Source organism: Leopardus geoffroyi, chromosome D3, assembly GCF_018350155.1.
Source record: "Leopardus geoffroyi isolate Oge1 chromosome D3, O.geoffroyi_Oge1_pat1.0, whole genome shotgun sequence".
Lineage (NCBI taxonomy): Eukaryota > Metazoa > Chordata > Mammalia > Carnivora > Felidae > Leopardus > Leopardus geoffroyi.
In genome coordinates, this window is record NC_059339.1 from 10319789 (window position 1) to 10339299 (window position 19511).

Sequence of the window (19511 nt, forward strand, 5' to 3'; positions counted from 1 at the left end):
TGACAGTGGGGGCCTGCTTGGGATTCTCCCTCTCCCTGCCCCTCTCCCACTTTCACGCACGTCTGTTCTCTCAAAATAAATGAATAAACTTAAAAAAAAAGGAGAAAGCTCCCCTCTTCCACCAGTTACCTCGAAACATTAGATGCTAATGTTTGTTGAATACGTGAGTGACTAATTCAGATGTTCTGGAACAAATTCCGAGCATTTGCTGTCCCGTTTTTTTTGTCGGGGGGGGAGGGGGGGGGAGGGAGCATGTGTTAAGGGAACAACTCGGAGCCATTGAAACTTCCTGAATTAAAAGCATGTCACCAGCTGAAAAGGACTACTCTAATGCTCAGTTTATGCCACAGTCGCCACCAGCCAGGAAAAGATTTTGCCCCTGGTGTAGCAGGACCAAAGGTAATTTCTGGATTTGCCTCCAGCATTGGGTTCGGATGCCACACCGAGTTGCAGTAACCCATCAGGGTGGGTAGGCAAGGCTTGTTTCTACTACTGTGTGTTATTTCCCAGAGATTACATGTTGCAAACTCATTTATCATGTGCCCTAGAGGCTTAAAAAAATTATTTTTAATGTTTATTTTCGAGACAGAGAGCCCATGAATGAGGTGGGGGTTGGGGGGGGCGGTCGGAGAGGCAGAGAGAGAGGGAAACAGAATCTTAACAGACTCCAGGCTCTGAGCTGTCAGCATGGACCCCAATGTGGGGCCCAAACTCACAAACTGTGAGATCATGACCTGAGCCAAAGTCAGATGCTTAACTGACTGAGCCACCCAGGTGCTTCGTCAGAGGCTTTAATCTTGTCTTCCAGAACCATGGGGATGGAAGGAAAAACAACTACACGGCGTGCCTGGATTCGGGTAGTTGCCTACAAGAACTCATTTAATTCCCTTGAATTCCTCAATACTACCAGCACCCTCCTCTCCAGACCCCCCTTCTCGGGCAACAGCAACTTCACTCACAGAGCCAGCGGCTACCCTTGCCGGCCCACTTGCCCCCATCCCATGTCCGCTCCACGGCCAAGCCCTGCAGTTCCTACTTCCAGACCTATCTCAAACCTTCCCACTTCTGTCCGCCCCCACTGCCACCATCCTGGTCCAAACTATGACTGTCCCCTCCTGAACCCCTGCCAGCAGGCTCCGAGTCGGACGTGGGGCTACCACTCCCGTTGCCTACGGCCTGTTCTCCACCCAAAGACCAGAGTGAGTTTGAAAATCTCTCGGCTTCAAACCCTTCTCTGACTCCCTGTAGCAGATGTTGTGAGCACCCTGCTTACAGCCCCCTGGCAAACCCCATTTCTGGGCATGCAGAGCGGATGGCCTCCAACAGTAGCACCTGTTTATGGGGCAGGCTACAGGTGCCAGGAGTGAGCACCTCTCCCTCCTCCTCCACCTGCCTCAATGATGACAGGTGATAGCCGGTGGATAAATATTGCAGATCCTTTACCCCGCGGCTGGGGATTACGTTCAGTGGGGATTTGGGCCCTGTTGCCCCAGGGGTAATCTGCTTAGTGTTCTGCTCTGTATTTGCCTCCTTTCTCTGCCTTGCCCTCTCCTCTATCAGTGTTTCCTGAGGCCAGTTCCCCCAAGTACATCATTTGCACTCACATCTCTGTCCCGGGGTCCCCTGTTGGAGGAGGTCATCAAGACGTGACTGCTGGCTGACCCTCCAGCTGGATCTGGGTAACTGAAGGCTTCTCCCAACCTCCCCTGTTCTTGGAATGTGCCTTCTGCTGTTATCACAGTGGGATCCATTTTCATGGACGCAGCCCTGAGACAGCGAGGTGGTGTTGAGATCGTCTGGACACTGTGTGACTGAGCCTATCTTTGTTCCTTCCATTGGCCTGGAGGACATCGTTCCTAAGATCACCCTACGAGACTTAAATCACAGCCTACAAATCCCGTCCCCCTGAATGCCAAAATGCCTCTAATGAGAAAAGCTGTCTTGGGGCACCCAGCTGGCTTGGATAGAGCATGCAACAATTGATCTCGGGGTTATAAGTTGAAGCCCCATGTTGGGTATAGAGATAACTTACAAACAATCTTAAAAAAAAAAAAAAAAAAGGCGCCTGGGTGGCTCAGTTGGTTAAGCATCCGACTCTTGATTTCAGCTCAAGTCATGATCTCAAAGTTTGTGAGTTCGAGCCCGCATCGGGCTCTGAGCTGACAGTGTGGAGCCTGCTTGGGATTCTCTCTCTCTCTCCCTCTCTCTCTGCCCCTCCCTTGTGCTCGCTCTCTGTCTCTCTCTCAAAATAAATAAATAAACTTAAAAGAAAAAAAGAAAAGGCTGTCCCGAAATAGGCTCTGCCTTGCAAAGAGGCATGTGTGTTATTATCCAAACAGAATGTTTTGAGTTCAGACCTCATGAGTCTGCTCAGGTACCATCCTTATTAACTCACATGAAGACACTTGTAAATTCCCAGAGTGATCTGACCCCCAGCCTCGGGGCGGGGAAATACATAAGTGGTTCTGATCGTGGGGCTCTTGATGAAAAAAATATTGTTTCTCATTTTGGAAATCATGATCATGATCTGTGTCTTCCACGTGTGGATATCGGTCGCGGTGGTTTCTGCCTCCAGTGCCACCGGAGAGCCACGGAACGAGCCACGTGCATGCTGACGGCTCCGGACAGCTGCTCACTGCAGAAGGGGTGGCGGGGGAGACGGTCAGAGCAGGTCGGGGTCATGAGGGGTGGAGTGTGGCTGGAGGTCACAGAGGGGACGCGACCCCAGCTTGAGCCTTGAGCCACCACGTGATCTGAGGCTCCTCACCCCTCCCCTGCCCTTGAAATGTGAGCTCCGCCCACCGTTCCCGCAGTGGGAGCCATTTTCAAGGAGCTATCCTCGAGGGAGTCAGGTGCGCTTGAGACCAAGGTGACTGAACCCCCGTTAAGAGCTCAGGGTGAACGTTTAAGGTTCTGGCCGCAGTGCGGAGACCTCCTGCCCCTGTGGCTGCCAAGACAAGCTTGGTAAGTCCCCTGCTTATGAACAGCGCCGCGTGCTCTGGAAGGTCTGCCTCTTGGGTCTCTGCGTGCCCCCGTGTGCGCAGAGGCGGGGGGCAGGTTACCAACCAACATTGGCTTCTGGGGAAAGCGGAACTCAGACACTCCCCCTAGCTTGTAAGGTAATATCCAAATGGCGCATCTGGTCTACAGTGGAGTTATGACCTGGTGCCAAGCCACTGCCTCCTTCCGTCTTTTCTTTTCCGCAGGCGCACTGAGGCTCTGTGGCCCCAGGGCCTTTTCACGGGCCCTTCTGCCCTTCTGGTTTCATTTATGGGTCATTTCCCCAAAAGAGCCTTCACTCACTCCTCAATTTAAATTCAATGCCCCTGGGGCGCCTGGCTGGCCCAGTCAGTGGAGCCGGTGACTCTTGATCTCAGGGTTGTGGGTTTGGGTCCCACCTTGGGTACAGAGATTACTTAAAAATAAAAATAAAGTAATAAAAAATAAAAATAAAATAAAAGACAGTAAGTGAATTCAGCACCCCATGTTATCCCCTCTGGTAGCTCCCTGCTCTTTTCCTTCCTAGCATGTATCGCCATTTGTAATGATACATGTATTTGCTTATTTGTTTAATGTCTGCGTTCCTTCCCAAACTGTGACCTTATTTGAGGACAGCCGTATCTGTCTCATTCACCACTGCATGCCCACCGCCCGGTTACAGAGGCGCTCGATAAATATTGACTGAATGAATGAATGAAGTATTAACTGTTATCTCCATTTCCCAGATGAGTAAGTCGACTCTCAGGGTGGCCGCATCATTGGCTCAAGAGCCCACATCTGGAAAGTGAAACAGGTCTGCATTCAAACCCAGAACTTCCTCTTCAGCACTTGTCTCAGAGGGGAATTGCTGAGTCATATGGTAAGTGTATCTTTAACTTTATGAGGGCCTGCTAACTGTTTTCCAAAGCTCCTGTACCATTTTACATCCCCACGAGAAACTGGCTGGAAGCATGAGTGGGTGTCAGAGAGGGCCAGAGGAGGTGCTATTTAAGGATTGGATGTTGTGTCCTCCCAAAATTCCAGTGATGAAAGCCTAACCCTAATGTGATGGTATTTGGAGGTGGAGCCTTTTGGAGGTGATTAGGTTAGATTAGGTTATGAGAGGGGCGGCCCTCCTGGTCCTTGTAAAAAGGGGAAGAGACAGCGGACCTTTCTGTGTGCACGCATCAGGGAAAGGCCCTGTGAAGACATAACCAGCAGGAGGGCCCCCATCAGGAACTCCACCATGCGGGCACCCCATCTCAGACTTCCAGCCCCCAGAACTGTGAGCAATAACGTTTGTTGTTGAGGCTGCTTAGGCTACGGTATTCTGTTAGAGCATCAGGGATCTGTGGACAGTTCAGAAGCCATGGACCCGTCCTCCAAGGAACTCCTGGGCCTGCTGCCTTCCTAGGACTGAGATAAGAGGCTGTCGGAGGAACTCTAAACACACAATTGCCCATCACCTTAAGAGTTGATCAAGAAAAATGACATACAGGGGCGCCTGGGTGGCTCAGTCAGTTGAGAGTCCGACTTCGGCTCAGGTCCTGATCTGGCAGTTCTGGGTTCAAGCCCCACATGGGGGTCTGTGCTGACAGCTCAGAGCCTGGAGCCTGCTTCGGATTCTGTGTCTCCCTCTGTGCCCCTCCTTCACATGCTCTCTCTCTCTTTCTCTCAAAAATAAATAAACATTACCAAAAAAAGAAAAGGAAAGAAAAGTGACATATATCCCTACAGGAGAGTATGGATCCATGCTGCAACATGGATGACCATGGGAAAACACCACACTCAGTGAAACAGGCCGGTCACAAAAGACCACATATTGTATAATCCCATTTATATGAAACATCCAGAACAGGCAAATCCGTAGAGACAGAGAGGAGATTGGTGGTTGCCAGGAGCCCAGGGGAGGGAGGAAGGGGAGTGACCGCTTCATGGGTACAAGGTCTCTTTTCTGGGGCGGTGGAAGTGCGCCGGAACTAGATAGAGGTGACGGTTGCACAGCGTTGCGAATGCGCTTAACGTCCCCGAGTCGAACACTCTAAAATGGTTAATTTTATGCTATGTGAATTTCACCACAATAAGAAAAGTGCCTTTAAACAGAATTGGTTCCTAGTGGGGATTAGTCAAGCTAATGCCAGAGACCCTCGCCGTTCTGGGCCTCGCGTGGGGCTGCCGCGCTGCTCAGGTCCCAGGTCTCCATCCCGGTAGTGTTCATTCTCCACGAGAGGCGCCCCCTAGAGGCGAGGGACGTGCAGCTCTGCTTTCGCCATCAGGCGCGGGTCCGCCTTGCTGGAATGTCCGTGGCTTTCTTCTCTTTTCAGAAAGGCTCAGGAACCAGGGAACGTGGCCTTGATGGTCCAGACTCCAATTAGGAAAGCAGTGTTGGAGTCTGGGACGCAGGTGCCTGCAGGTGGCTGGTGAGAGTCCCCAGACGGCCCCGAGAGGGGCCCCTGTGTTCCCTGCAGGATCTCCATCCCAGAGTTGTCTGCTGGTTCCAGGGGCAGAGTGAGGAGTGTTTGGTAATTGCACTGAGCTGGAGACGCTCGCTTGCCAATTACTGGACTTTTGAAGTTATTTGATGTGGGAAAAACCTCTGCACTGCTGACCTGCATGTAAGCTGCAGCGGGATTCAGAGAGCCCAGGCTCGGCACCGAGGTAGACCGAATGCCAGAGACGCCTGTCGCTTCTGGTGTCAGTGGTTCCCTCCTGGGCACAGCTAGGCCAGGACAGGCACTTAAAAATAATCACATCTCTTGAAGTGTCATTTACGGGCAGTAAGGCTAAGAACAATCCTCTCAATGGCGGTACGATTTACGTGCAGCCATGCACCCATTTTAAATGGACAGTTGGATGCGTTTTGACAGATTTATACACCCGTGTAACCGCCACTCCAGTAAAGATACAGAATATTTCCATTACCCCAGAAACTTTCCTCATATCTCTTTGCCATTAATCACCATCCCCTCAACCCCGGACAGCCACTGACTGATTGGCTTCCTATCAGTGTAGATCCCTACAGTTCCATATAAATGGAACGATACAATGTGTAATATTTTCTGTCTGGCTTCTTTTGCCCCGCGTGTTTTTGATATTCATCCATGGTATTGCCTGCCGTCAGATGCTAACTAGTATTCCATTCCATGGATATGCACAATTCGTTTCTCTGTGCACACATCGATGGACATTTGGGTCACTTCCAGTTTTGGGCTTTAGTGAATAAAGCCGCCATATTCAAGTCTTTGTGTGGGCATAGGTTTTCATTTCTCTTGGGTAAATGCCTAGGAATGGAATTGCGGTGATCAGGGTATATCTAGCTTTATAAGAAATTGCCAAATGCCTGTCCAAAGTCGTACAGTTTTGCTTCCCACCAGCAACGAATGAGAGTTCCAGCTGCTGCAGCCCCTTCACAAACACTCCATATTGTCGGTCTTCTTAGTATCAGCCATTCTGGTAGGTGCATAGTGGTGTCTCATCGAGGTTTTCATTTGCACTTTCCCGATGATTAATGCTGTTGAGCACCTTTTCAGGTGCTTATTGGCCACTTCTGTGCCTTCTTTTGTGAACTGTCTGTTCCGATATTTGGCCCACATGTTATTGGGTTATTTGCTGATTGTTGAATTGTAAGATGATGTTCCAAAGGCAAGGAATGAAGTTATTCAAAATTCTCAGTGTGGTAGGAGAGGCTCCTAGCCTTCCTCTCTCTCTCTCTCTCTCTCTCTCTCTCTCTCTCTCGGGTCTGGCCAGGATAACAGAGGGGGCGTGGGGCTTTGGTCATCGAACTGAAGGTGGAGGGACAGAGATTAGTGTAAAAGCACTGAGGGGGAGGTTAACCCCAAACTTTAGTAGCCATGAAGGTCACTTGGAGGACTAAAGCATAGTTTCCCTTGGAGTCCTGCCCCAGAAGGTCTGACAGGTAGGTCTGGGGTGGGGCCCGAGAATCTGCGTTTCTAACAAGTTCCCAGTTGCCACCGTTGCTGCTGGCTTAGGGACCACACGTTGAGTAGCACCTGAGAGATGACTGAGGCTAAGTGAGACCACAGTGAAGAGCTCTTACTCCCTCTTCTCCTCCAGTGTGTATTCTCTGAAGCCCCTCCGTTCCTCTGCCCACCCACCCTGCTTGCAGAGTGGTTATCTACGGGATAGAATGGCTGAGAACCCACACTGCCAACATGGAGAGGCTCAAAGGGATCCAGGGGCCCCAGGGACCAAGGAGGAGAGGGAAAAGCACCAAGGCGGAGATCTTTGCCCACTGACTTCAAAGGGGTAGACACAGCAGTCACCCTGAAAGTTGAGAACAGAGGTCATGAACTTGTTGCACCTGGCCTCCTGGATTTCTCTCTCTCTCTCTCTCTCTCTCTCTTTTTGTGGTGGTGGTTGTGGGGAGTTGTTGCCACCATGTTCAAAATTCTTTCGAATGACTTGTCAACATTTATAAATCGACAGTAATGTAGGATCCTATTTATGGCTAGTGGTTGCAACCAAGGTGTTCTAAAACTTCACAACAAGGATACAGTTATGCCATCAGTGATTCTGGCATTTGGGTTGAAGATCTATGGAAACATTTTGGGACACTGAGACCTGGAGAGACACCAAGAATCTATTACAAGTGGGGGTGTGTATAAGGTTTTTTTTTTTTTTTTTTTTTTTTTAAACGTTTATTTATTTTTGAGACAGAGAGAGAGCATGAACGGGGGAGGGTCAGAGAGAGAGGGAGACACAGAATCTGAAACAGGCTCCAGGCTCTGAGCGGTCAGCACAGAGCCCGACGCGGGGCTCGAACTCACGGACCGTGAGATCATGACCTGAGCCGAAGTCGGCCGCTTAACCGACTGAGCCACCCAGGCGCCCCAGGTTTTTTTTTTTTTTTTTTAATGTTTATTTATTTTAGAGAGACAGAGAGCGAGAAGGAGAGGGAGACACAGAAGCAGGCTCCAGGCTCTGAGCTGTTGGCACAGAGCCCGATGTGGGTCTCAAACTCACGAACCACGAGATCATGACCTGAGCTGAAGTTGGATGCTTAACCGACTGAGCCACCCAGGCGCCCTGGGTGTGTGTGGATGTAGGTGTGTATGTGCACACATTTTTTCCTCATATGTGTGTTTATGGGGTTACAAGACAGTACAACCCTAATCAGAAACTTAACAGTAAAGACATTTTGATTTTGCAAGCAGCTGGTAAGAGGGAATTTACAAACTACAAAGAGTAAAATATAAATAAGGAAGCTACAAAAAAAAAAAAAAAAAAAAAAGAAAGAAATGGAAAGGAAAGAACACCTACGTTTGCCAGTAACTTGAGATGGATGAAATAAGAAACATTTTCGATTTTAGTTAAACCTTTAGAATTTTTCAGAGCGCTTAAATGAGAAAAATAAGGAGGTGGAGACAGTGTGGGAGAGAGCACTGCCAATTTAGATGAAGCTAAAAATTTAAGTTCTTGCTCACCAATCCCAACAAATTGGCATTCAAAGTGTGCTATTAATAAAAATGCTCCTTTCAAAAGGATGGCTTGGTGTAAACCTCTTGCCATGCTAAGGCGCTCAGGGCATAAAGACTGGGTTCCAACCTCACTTTTGCTGTATTATTAACTGTGTGACCTTGGGCAATTTACTCGACCTTTCTGAGCCTCCGTTTCCTTTTCTGTAAAATGGGGATAATGAAAGCTACTTCTTGGGGAAACTGGACAAAATTCAGCATTAGGCCTTAGGCCAACCTCAAAAGGTCTGCAGGGGCCAAGAAGATCTTTTCAAGGAGCGAGGGAGCCTAGCGGACTAATCGGAGGCAACCCCTCTTTAAAGAGCCCCCTGCTTGTGAGCTCCTGCTTCCAGAAAAGTAGGCTCGGTTTGGCCCAAACTTTCTATCTTTTCAAAGAACGACTGAAAATCCCCTTGTTTATGTGATCTTCCGGTTTTTAAGTTTTGGCAATCGATTCACATGTTTCTAAAACACCAGCTAAACCACACAGAACAGATTCTGCAGGGCAGACTTGGCCCCAGTCCTCTGGTTTTTGCATCACTTGCCTTAAAGAGGAAGAGAATGAGATGGTTTCCATGCTGGAAAGATGTGTTGCTCCATTTCGGCTTTGGTGACAGGCCGTCCTGCCCAACTCCAGCCGACAGGAATAACCACTAACGCTGTTGAGTGCCTACTACGTGCCAGACTCTGTTCTAAGGACTTAACCTGAAACATTTCCTGTAATGCTTCCAGTTACGACACTTCATTTGGGTCACAAAGGGGTTAAAAAACCTGGTGGAAAGTCCATTTTCAGCCCCGTTTAAGTCACGGATGTTCCTTCAGAGACTAGAGATGAAGGCGGACTCCGCGGGCCCGACCCCACGCCCTTCGATTTTCCTTTGAGGACCCTTATTTGATGGCAGAGGGTTCCTGTGTGCAAGCACACGTCCCTGTCTGTTGGGGATCAGCAAAGGGAGTGAATGACTGTCTGAATGGGGTTGGAGGAACGTGCGAATGGGTTCTGCCGGCTGAGCCACCCACCTGCAGAGACAACTAAGTTTTCTGGGCGGAGGAGGCAGAGGGGGTGGTGGTCTTCCTGAGCCTTAGGCTTGGCTCCTGAACCCTTTATGACTCCCCCCGGGGCCACTGCTCCCACATCTAAGGGCAGAGCGCGCGCGCGCGCGCATGTGTGTGTATGTGTGCGTGGTGTGTGTGTGTGGGGGGGGGGGACTTGGTGATCGAGGGTCACGCGCAGGTGGCTTTGCCGCTGCGGTGGCGGCGGTCGCAGAGGCGACACCGCTGGAGGCAGAGGAGGACGGACAGCCGGCCCACCATCGCTGCGGGCGGGTAAGGTGGGCAGGGCGGGAGCTGCGGGGAAGGGAAGGGGGCCGGCCGCCGCGGGTCTGGCCTCCCGGAGCGGCAGCCTGCGCCGGGTAGGGGGTCGTGGGGGAGCCACCTGAGGCGGGGAGGGGACGCAGGACGCCGTCCGCGGGAATGGGACTGCTGGAGCTGGAGGATGCGCTAGAACTGGGGGTGGGGCGACGACGGAATTGGACGGCGAGGCGAAGGCACGGGACCCGCGGATCCCCTGGGTTTTGGGGGGCGGGTCCCTGCGAGTGGCTGCATCCGCGCGCGCGGAAAACAGGTGGTCGCCGGGTGCGAGCGGTCCCTCGGGGCGCAGCGGCCTGGCACCGACCGCGGCAGTGTCCCTCTTTCCCTCTTCTCCAGGCTGGCAGCGGGTTAACACCTCGCCAGGGTAGCCACAGGGTGTTGGATGTGCGCCTAACCCGCGGTCCCAGGGGTTGCCGATCGCTGTGCGGTGCTGAGCCGAGCGGATGGACCGTGGGGCCGACTGGAGCCCCACCGGGGAGACTCAAGGTTGCTGTAGGCAGGATTGTGCGCGCGGTGTGGCCAGAACCGCCAAATTCTCGGGAAGCCAGAAAGCGAGACATTTATGTAAAATCACCTATAGGTTTTGGCAATTAAACTTAAACTTAAAAACACTTTTTATAATGAAAAGTTTGGAACATACAGAAAAATAGGGAAACTAGTATAGTAAAACAATTTTCATTTTTAAAATACTGTTTGAGTCAAATAAAACATGTTCAATGGCCATCTCTGGCTGCTCACTGCCCTGGTCCAAGCCCTGGCTACTCAAAGTGTGGCCCTGGACCCCAGCAGCGTCAGGGCGATGGTTAGAAACGCTGAATCTCAACCCCCACTCCAGACCTACTGAATTAGACTCTGGATTTTAATGAGATCCCCAGTTGATCTATATACATGTTAAGGTTTGAGAGGCACTGCTCTAGGCCTTTTTGCCTGGACAAATTTTATCATCCTCCTCCCTCATTGGTCTTCCTGCCTCCAGGGTCACACTTTTTTTTTTTTTTAATTGATTGTAGTCGGAGTTCTTAATAACCTAAGGCTCAGATCTCCAGACAGTTGGGTGGAGGGGAGAATATTGTTTAGGAAAGCCTGGTTATATTCCATAGTAAAACTGATGCGTTCACACTCGTCTTACCTTCTTCAGGGCCCTGCCAGAGCTCCTTATCTCTTATAAATCTTATAGGATTGTTTTGAAGATGAAAGGAGGTAATATAAGTAAGAGCATTTGTATATATTTTTATTAGTTAGGACTCTTTCAGTGAAAAGAGATAACCTAAACCAGCTTAGACTAAATAAATAAATAAATAAATAAATAAATAAATAAATGACTTTATAGTTTCAAGACTTGGAAAAGACTAAGGGAGGATTACAGGTACGGCTGGATCCAGAGGCTCAGATACTTGGAACTTGGACAATGGGGGCTGGCCCACCTGGACCAAAACGGTTGACATTGGGAGCATGGTGGCTTCCAAAAAGAAAAAAAAAAAAAAAAAGTGGGCAATAAATTGTTGGCGTGGAAGGATCAGATGTCCTTACTTAGTCAGAAACCATATTTGTTATCATTCTTTGTGGTTTTGTCTGATCTCCCCGAGTAGATTTCAAGTTCCTTGAGAGCTGTGGCTCTGTCTTCCTCCTCTTTGCATCCCCACATGTCAGATGTGGTGCATTTCACATAATGATGCTCAGGAAGTACTGAATCAAATGTAATTGACTCAAGTAGATTGAGTCTCTGAGACACCAGCCTCAGGCAAGCAATCTCTCTCCCCCTCTGAGTCACAGAGGAAGTCACTGTTCTCAAGCTTGTGGTATAAAGAACATCACAGGCTCTGACATCGGATGCCTTTGTTTCTCTCACCGCCACCGCTCAATTCAAAGTCAGTTTGTCTAGGAAAATGGGCCCAGCATGAGTCCATTTCATACTGCGCAGCATTTTGTTATGCAAAGGTAACAGGGTTTTTCTCAGCGTGACCCCAGCTATAGTGCCTGTCTATGATTGTTACCTCAGAGTCAGGAAGGAAAACAGAAGCTTTCAATAGTATGTGTCAATCAGAGGGAGGTGCTGATTCCCTATTTTGTTAGCGGCCAAGATTCTTTTAAGAGGCAAAACTGTAAGAAAACAAAACATAACAAAAAAGCCCCTCAAATCACCAACCCCCCTCAAAAGAACAAAAAAACCCAACCAGAAACAACCTTCCCGTATCCAAAAACAAAAGCAAAACAATACAACCCCAAATCAAACAAAAACCAACCAAACCAACCAAACACAAATAGAATGCAGAGAACTCTAGGAAGGTCTACAGAAGATTAGAAGTCTTTTAGAGGTACAATGCCTGGAATTGGATTTCTGTTCTTTTGGTCCAACCTGAATGGGAGAGATAATAGGGCATGTAAACATGACCTGAGAGGGATTCAAAATTATTTGTCCTATGAATTCCATCGTTAGAGATCTTTTTGTTTTCTCCATCATTAGAGATCTTAATGGGTTAAACTCCTAGGTAAAAAAACAAAAACAAAAACAAAAGGCAAATGTATCAACCACTCACATGTCAGTCTGAACTACTCACTTGTTGATAGCTAAGAGTTGTAAACTCAACGGTTTACATGGTCCAGGCATCACATGTCAACCAGTGAACCAGGAAAATACAAGAATGGTGGGGATAGGATGAGTTGGAGAACACGTGCCCTGTCCACAGGGAGCGGCTGCAACTCAGCTCTGGGCAATCATTACCATTAGAAATTACAGGCTCAGTGTTACCATATTTTTTGGAACAGAAGATGGAAATCTAAATAATTTTTACATGAAATCTTCCAAAAATTCAGAGAAAAGATTACCTGCTTTATCTACTAGTCCTTAACCTTTGTTCAACACAGTTTCTCTTGATAATCTGATCAAAGCTATAGAGCCTGGGAAATTTGTTTTGTACACAATTTCATAGAGGGCCTCCTTCAATTCCACTATGTGTCTGTATGTCAGAACTAACGCCTCCTCTGCCATTTATACTTTCCAAGAGAGGATCTGATTGGTGGATTTGCCATCATGAACCGTGCAGTACTGTTTTTATCTATCTGTCTATCTATCTATCAGAGAGAGATGGAGAGTACAATAGGGGGAGAAGGGTAGAGGGAGAGAGAGAGAGAGAGAGAGAGAATCCCAAACAGGCTCCATGTGGGGGCTAGGTCCAACAACCCTGGCATCATGCCCCAAGCCAAAATCAAGAGTCTGATGCTTGGGGTGCCTGGGTGGTTCAGGTTGAGCGTCCGACTTCAGCTCAGGTCATGATCTCACGGCTTGTGAGTTTGAGCCCCGCTTCAGGCCCTGTGCTCACAGCTCAGAGCCTGGAACCTGCTTCTGATTCTGTGTCTCCTTCTCTCTCTGCCCCTCCCCCACTTGTGCTCTGTCTCTCTCTGTCTCTCAAAATAAATAAATGTAAAAAAAAAAGTTCCAACAAAGCAGTCTAAAAAAAAAAAAAAAAAAGAACTTGTAAAAAAAAAAAAGAGTCTGATGCTCAATCCACTGAGTCACTGCACGCGCCCCAGATGTGCAGCACTTCTATTGGATAGAATTTCATTCATGGTCTCCTTCTCATGTTGTGATTGGTTGCCATTAGCTTGGGCACTGATTCTGCGTCCAATCAGGTGTGGCCCGTGGCTGCAGGGCTGGCTGTTCAGAACAAAGTATCTCACGGGTTACTTTTCTCAGACGCAGACGTGGGCACCCAGATCCTTTGCACTTCATGACTTGTTCTCCAGGATGCCTCCTCGCTGACACATCTCCATCCCCCCATTCTCCTTCCGTTTGGAAAACCCCCTCCTTCCACCCTTTCATCTTTTTATATTAAAAAAAATCTGGTAAAGTAGTTACTTTCAGTTTTTCACAGTCTCAGTTAAAAAATTAGTCTATCAAAGTAATGAAAGTACATATTTAAAAAGATTATAACATTTACATCAAAATATTAGGTTCCTGTTCCTGTCCTGGTCCATCCCTAGACACAACTATTTTCAACTCCCTTAGCTATCTCTTAGGGAATTTACCCATGTTCATATTTCTGTTCTTGAGTTTGGCATATATTTCTAGTTATTTCATTCACTCAATCATTAATCAGTCAGTTAATTAATTAAACATATATACAGAAAGCACCTACAATGGGCTAGGGGCCCACACCGTGATGGATAGAGGGATGAGCAAAACCAGAGGCTGATCTGTGATTAATCAAAGAATCACACGATTATGTGTAAGATGGCAGGTGCTGTAAGTAAACCCAGGAAAGGTATGTTGCACCATGAGAGATCATAAAGGGGAATTTGATCTGGTCAAGGGAATCAGTGAAGGCTTCCCTGAAGAAAGTTGACGGAACTGAGATCTAAAAAGTGAGCAGTCGTAAAAGCCCTGGGAGAGAGGGAAGAGGGGAAAGGAAAAGCATTTCAGGTAGAGGGAACAGCGCATGCAAAATCCGTGGAGAGAAGGGGTATGGTGGACATCAGAAACCATTTTCCTGCCCACCTGGGACTGCAGTCTCTAACTAAATGAACCTTCATAAGGGGACAGACGTTTGCTCTCAGACAAGACACCTAAATTCTCAGTCTCAGTTTTCTTACCTAAAATGCTGTTTCTAAAAGGGAGAGGGTTCTGTGATGAGCATGAAATGATACAGTTCTTGTAAAGTTTTGCTCCGTGCCTGTCATACGAGAAGTGGTCAAAAAATACTCATTGATATTATCACTACATCATTTTTGTTCTCTAAATGTCAGCAGATGGGGCAAATCTAGGCTGAATCCTGAGGTTGAGGGCTAGCAGAGTCTGGAGGGCAGACAAAGCTTTGGTTTGAGCTGGTGACCACGTCTGATGTTTTCAGATCGCGGCAGAAAGAGAGAGAGAGAGAGTGTGCATGGATTTTGAAAGTCACCCTGAGCTTGGTGTTTTCCTGGTCTGCAGCCATTAGCCCTGATTATAGGAAGTGCTTCAGAGCTGTGTGGAATCTCTCACTCCCTGTTAGGACTGTCTGGGCAGGAGGCAGAAAATGGATGCTTTGGGGTCAGACATGCCTAGAGTGCATCACAAGACTCTGGTGCCACGTCCAAGGCTCAGAATCTGAGAGTCCAGCCTTTCGGCCAGACAGTTGTGCTGGTCATTCTCTTTCTGTCTTGTCTGGCATTCCAAAAACCACTTTATTTTGACCTTGCCCCTGACCTTGATAATTGGGCACCCTGGTGGGTGGGCACCCTGAACCCAGGTAACAGGTTGTCTATGGTTTGTTACAATGATGATGATGTGGGCATTAAAGCTTCAGGAAGACTAGCATTTCTCTGTCACTCCCTCTCTCTTTCTCCCTACCTCTGTGCCTCTCTCCCTCTCTGTGCCTCACTCTATCTCTGCCAGTTTGTCTTCCTATCTGTCTCTGCCTCTGTCTTCCTCTCAGTCTCCATCATCATCATCGTCATTATTACCATTATTATCATCATTATCTCTTTGTCTTTCTATATGTCTCTTTGCCGTCCAGGTCTGTCTTTTGTCTCTGTTTCTCTCTGCTCATCTCCCCATTTTTCTCCAGGCTTAACATTAAGTTCTTTCTCTTTATCTCTTGGTCTCTTTCTGTCTCCCCTGCCTGCCCCACGCATCTCTTCCATCTCCCAAGCCCTTCTTTTTTAAATTTTTTTATTTTTTAAAATTCTTTATATTTGAGAGAGAGAGAGAGAGACAGAGAGACAGAGCGCGAGTGGGGGAGGGGCAGAGAGAGACGGAGACACCGAATCCGAAGCAGGCTCCAGGCTCCGAGCTGTCATCACAGAGCCCGACACGGGGCTTGAACCCACGAACCGCGAGATCATGACCTGAGCCAAAATTGGACGCTCAACCGACTGAGCCCCCCGGGCGCCCCCTCAAGCCCTGCTCTAACATTCTATGATTTTATGAAAATAGTCCAGCCCCCTCAACAAGACCACTTGTAACCAAGAACTTGGCCAACATCATTTTTGTATTTTGTATTGAGGGCAGTGGGGGAAGTTAGCTGCTGTGGATTTTGATATAGTTTAGCCAAGACAGCCTTTTTATTAGCAAATGCGTGTGGATTGGTTCGCCAGATGTAAGATGTGACTAAAATATTAAATTCCTACACTGCCAAAGCACTAATGGATTCGGAAGGTAAATTATAGAAGCGTGTTCTCCCACAGGAATTCTGACATTTAAAATTAATTTTTTCTTAATTCTGTGTCCACCGCATTACACACTGGTTTTGAGGAGGAACATTCAAATCCAAGTTCTTGATGAGCACCCTAATAGAGGAGAACAGTAGTAATTAAATTAGAAGTGTAAAAATTGTTCTTCGGTTCCTTCCTGCAAGTTTTCTTACCTCGGGGAGCATGAACAAGAGGAAATGTTCTGCAGAGTCTTGACAAAATTAAGATTATCAGCTTTTATGGAAATGAGCAGATCCACAGATAAAATGGTTGGGGGAGAAAAACCCCACCTATACAAAGCTTGGGACGAGTTTTGAGATTTTTCCTCCCTCCCTCCTTCTCTTCCTCCGTTTCTTCTCCCTTTCTTTCCTTTTTCTTTTCCTTTCTGTGTAGTATTCCTCCCATCTATATGACGCCTGGGTCAGTAGCCTATGGTGCTTGAAACTGAACTGACATTCGAGACACCTGGCTTCGACCCCAGCCTTGTTGCTTACCAGCTGTGTGACCTTGGGAAAGTTACTCAGCTTCCCTGGGCTTCAGTGTCCTCTTGTGCTGAGCAAGAAGCTTCTGGAGGAGATGACCGCTAGTATTTTTTTCAGGTCTAAAATTCCTTGAAGCACACCCCAACAAATGTTTACTGAAAAAAAATGTTTTTTGAATGTTTGCTTATTTATTTTGAGAGGGAGTGCAAGCAGGGGAGGCGCAGAGAGAGAGGGAGAGAGAGAGAATCCCAAGCAGGCTCCACACTGTCAGCGCAGAGCCCGATGTGGAGCTCAAACCCACGAACCGTGAGATCATGACCTGAGCCCAGATCGAGTCAGATGCTTAACTGACTGAGCCATCCAGGCTCCCCAATATTTAATTTTTTTAATCTGCAGTTTTGCCCTTGTTATGAAGAGGACATATTCATTAAACAATTAAAACAAACAAATGGAAACTATCTATATTCCTATCACCCAAGGAGCACTGTGAACATTTTGATGCATTCCCTTTCAGGTTTTTTTTGATACATAATTTCAATATGTGGGTTGTTTATATTGTGTGTAACTCTTGGGTGTTCTCTTTTCAGTTCGGATTTTCTCCTTGGGCATGTCTCCCAGTCCTTCTGTCTTATGAATATTTTTAATGGGCACATAATATTTCATCCAGCACCTGTATGTACATAACCATTCCCTGTTGACATCAGCTTTTCTCTTTTTCTGGCTACTTCAGCTGGGGAGACTCAGATTTGTCTAAGGCCCCTCTGCACTGTTTTGGAGCTTTAACAGACAACTGGGGTCCAGCTGCACGAATCTGGATGGCAGATACATTTCGTTCAAACTAAAGAGGGTTTTTATTTTTTATTTTTATTTTTTTTAATTTTTTTTTAACGTTTTATTTATTTTTGAGACAGGGAGAGACAGAGCATGAACAGGGGAGGGGCAGAGAGAGGGAGACACAGAATCTGAAACAGGCTCCAGGCTCTGAGCTGTCAGCACAGAGCCTGACGCGGGGCTCGAACTCACGAACCGTGAGATGATGACCTGAGCCGAAGTCGGCTGCTTAACCGACTGAGCCACCCAGGCGCCCCTAAAGAGGGTTTTTAATAATTAATTTTAGGGGTGCCTGGGTGGTTTTGTCGGTTAAGCATCAGCTCAGGTCATGATTTCACAGTTTGTGAGTTCGAGCCCCGCCCTGGGCTCTGCACTGACAGCTTGGAGCCTGGAGCCTGCTTCGACTCTCTCCCTCTCTCTCTCTCTCTGTCCCTCCCCCACTTGCATGCTCTCTCTCAAAAGCAAAGAAATAAAACATCAAAAAATTAATTTTATTTAATCCCCACATTAAAAAAAACAAAAACAAACTAAGATCGCACACACAAAAATCCAGATTTCCAATGTCTCTTAGAAATGTAAAAATAAGCCCCAGTAGCCATACGCAGGTGGTGTCGAGGGGCAATTGTCCCTTTCACTGGGCACTGTCTCCTTGTTTGTCCCCTGAGACCACCTCCTCTCATTTAGTGGTCCCTGTGGGCATTTTATTGTGTATGGGCTGAAGCCTGGTACCAGTTAGGCATCAGGCTGTGATGTGCTGAACTTTTCAGCCTCCGAACGGGATCCAGTAAATACATTCTGGGCACTGTGCCACTCAGGCTGTTTTTACAGGTGCTGTGGGGATTGTGGGGCTGAATTTCTGTGCTCTGCATTGTTTTTGGTGGCTTGTGCTTAGAAATGAAATCATTGCCAGAATGCAGGGACGGACAACTCGGCAAGACTCCTAACCTCTTCTTGAGAATTCAGGACTATGATAGACCATCATTTATTTCTTTTTACCTGTGGTTTTATGTGTGTGGCCGGCTGCATTTTGAAGTCTTTAAAAAAAAAATTTTTTTTTTTAACTTTTATTTATTTTTGAGACAGAGAGAGACAGAGCATGAATAGGGGAGGGTCAGAGAGAGAGGGAGACACAGAATCCGAAACAGGCTCCAGGCTCTGAGCGGTCAGCACAGAGCCCGACGCAGGGCTCGAACTCACTGACAGTGAGATCATGACCTGAGCCGAAGTCGGACGCTCAACCGACTGAGTCACCCAAGCGCCCCATCTGAAGTCTTAATTTAGGAGCCTTGGCCAGGCCATCTGCAACCAGACCCTTCCTGGAACATGCTGCAATTTTAAGTATATCCTTATTTGTGAGCTTATTCGTATGTGTCTCCGCTGTGGCAGAGATAGTAATGCTCATCAGATATTCCATATGCTCTGCCGCCTTCCTAGCCCCCTTGTGGTGAAGTGGGGCCATGTGATCAGTGCTGGCCAATGAGCTCTGAGCACAGGGGTGTGGTCACTTCCTGGCCTAAGCATAGGAAAGGCTGTGAGTTCTCACTGTGTCTCTCTATGCCGTGTGGAATGTGAGGGCCTCATGATCAAAATGTGAGATCAGAGTATCATTTCAGCCTGGATTCCTGAATTACCTGGACCCGCGGCAGACTGTGACAGAAGAGTAAACTTTTGTTGTGTTAAGACACTGGGATTTTGAAGTGCTTGTTACTGCAGCATACCCTAGCTTAAGCTGACTGATACATCCTCTTAGAATTGATGAGTAGTGATTATACATTCATGTCTACAAAAGCTTTTGGCAGATAGCCAGGGTTGAATAAATGTTATAGAATGGATAAACGAACACACGTGGTGTTTTTAGACTATACATAACACCCAACTCTTTTTCCCTCCTGGGATGGCAGTTAGATTAGAAGGACACCCTCCTGGGGCAGAAGAGGAGAACACACATTTATTGAACACCATCTATTTTGGCAGTTATTATCTACATTTAAAGAAGAGGAAAAAGAGGCCCAGGCCGATTAGGCAGTTTGCTGAGGGTCATAGAGCTGTTTAATACATCGTTCTGCTTAAATGTCTCCAATCCATCTTTTCAGTTGTCTTTAGGTTTTAACTTTAGTGCCTTCCCTGATCACCAGGCTAGATTACTTTTCATTGTTATATGTTCTCCTAACTCCTGGAGCTTCCCATATAACAATATCATTTCTAA

General features: G+C 47.5%; 1 protein-coding gene across 1 annotated transcript in view; it reads left to right on the top strand.

Annotated features, from left to right (window-relative positions):
• The first annotated feature begins 9683 nt into the window (after positions 1-9683).
• The window catches only part of RPH3A (rabphilin 3A), a 276496-nt gene continuing 266668 nt past the window's right edge, over positions 9684-19511 (top strand). The window contains exon 1 of the mRNA XM_045459689.1: positions 9684-9779. The gene's annotated coding sequence lies outside the window, so the exon portion shown is untranslated. The remainder of the gene's footprint in view (positions 9780-19511) is intronic.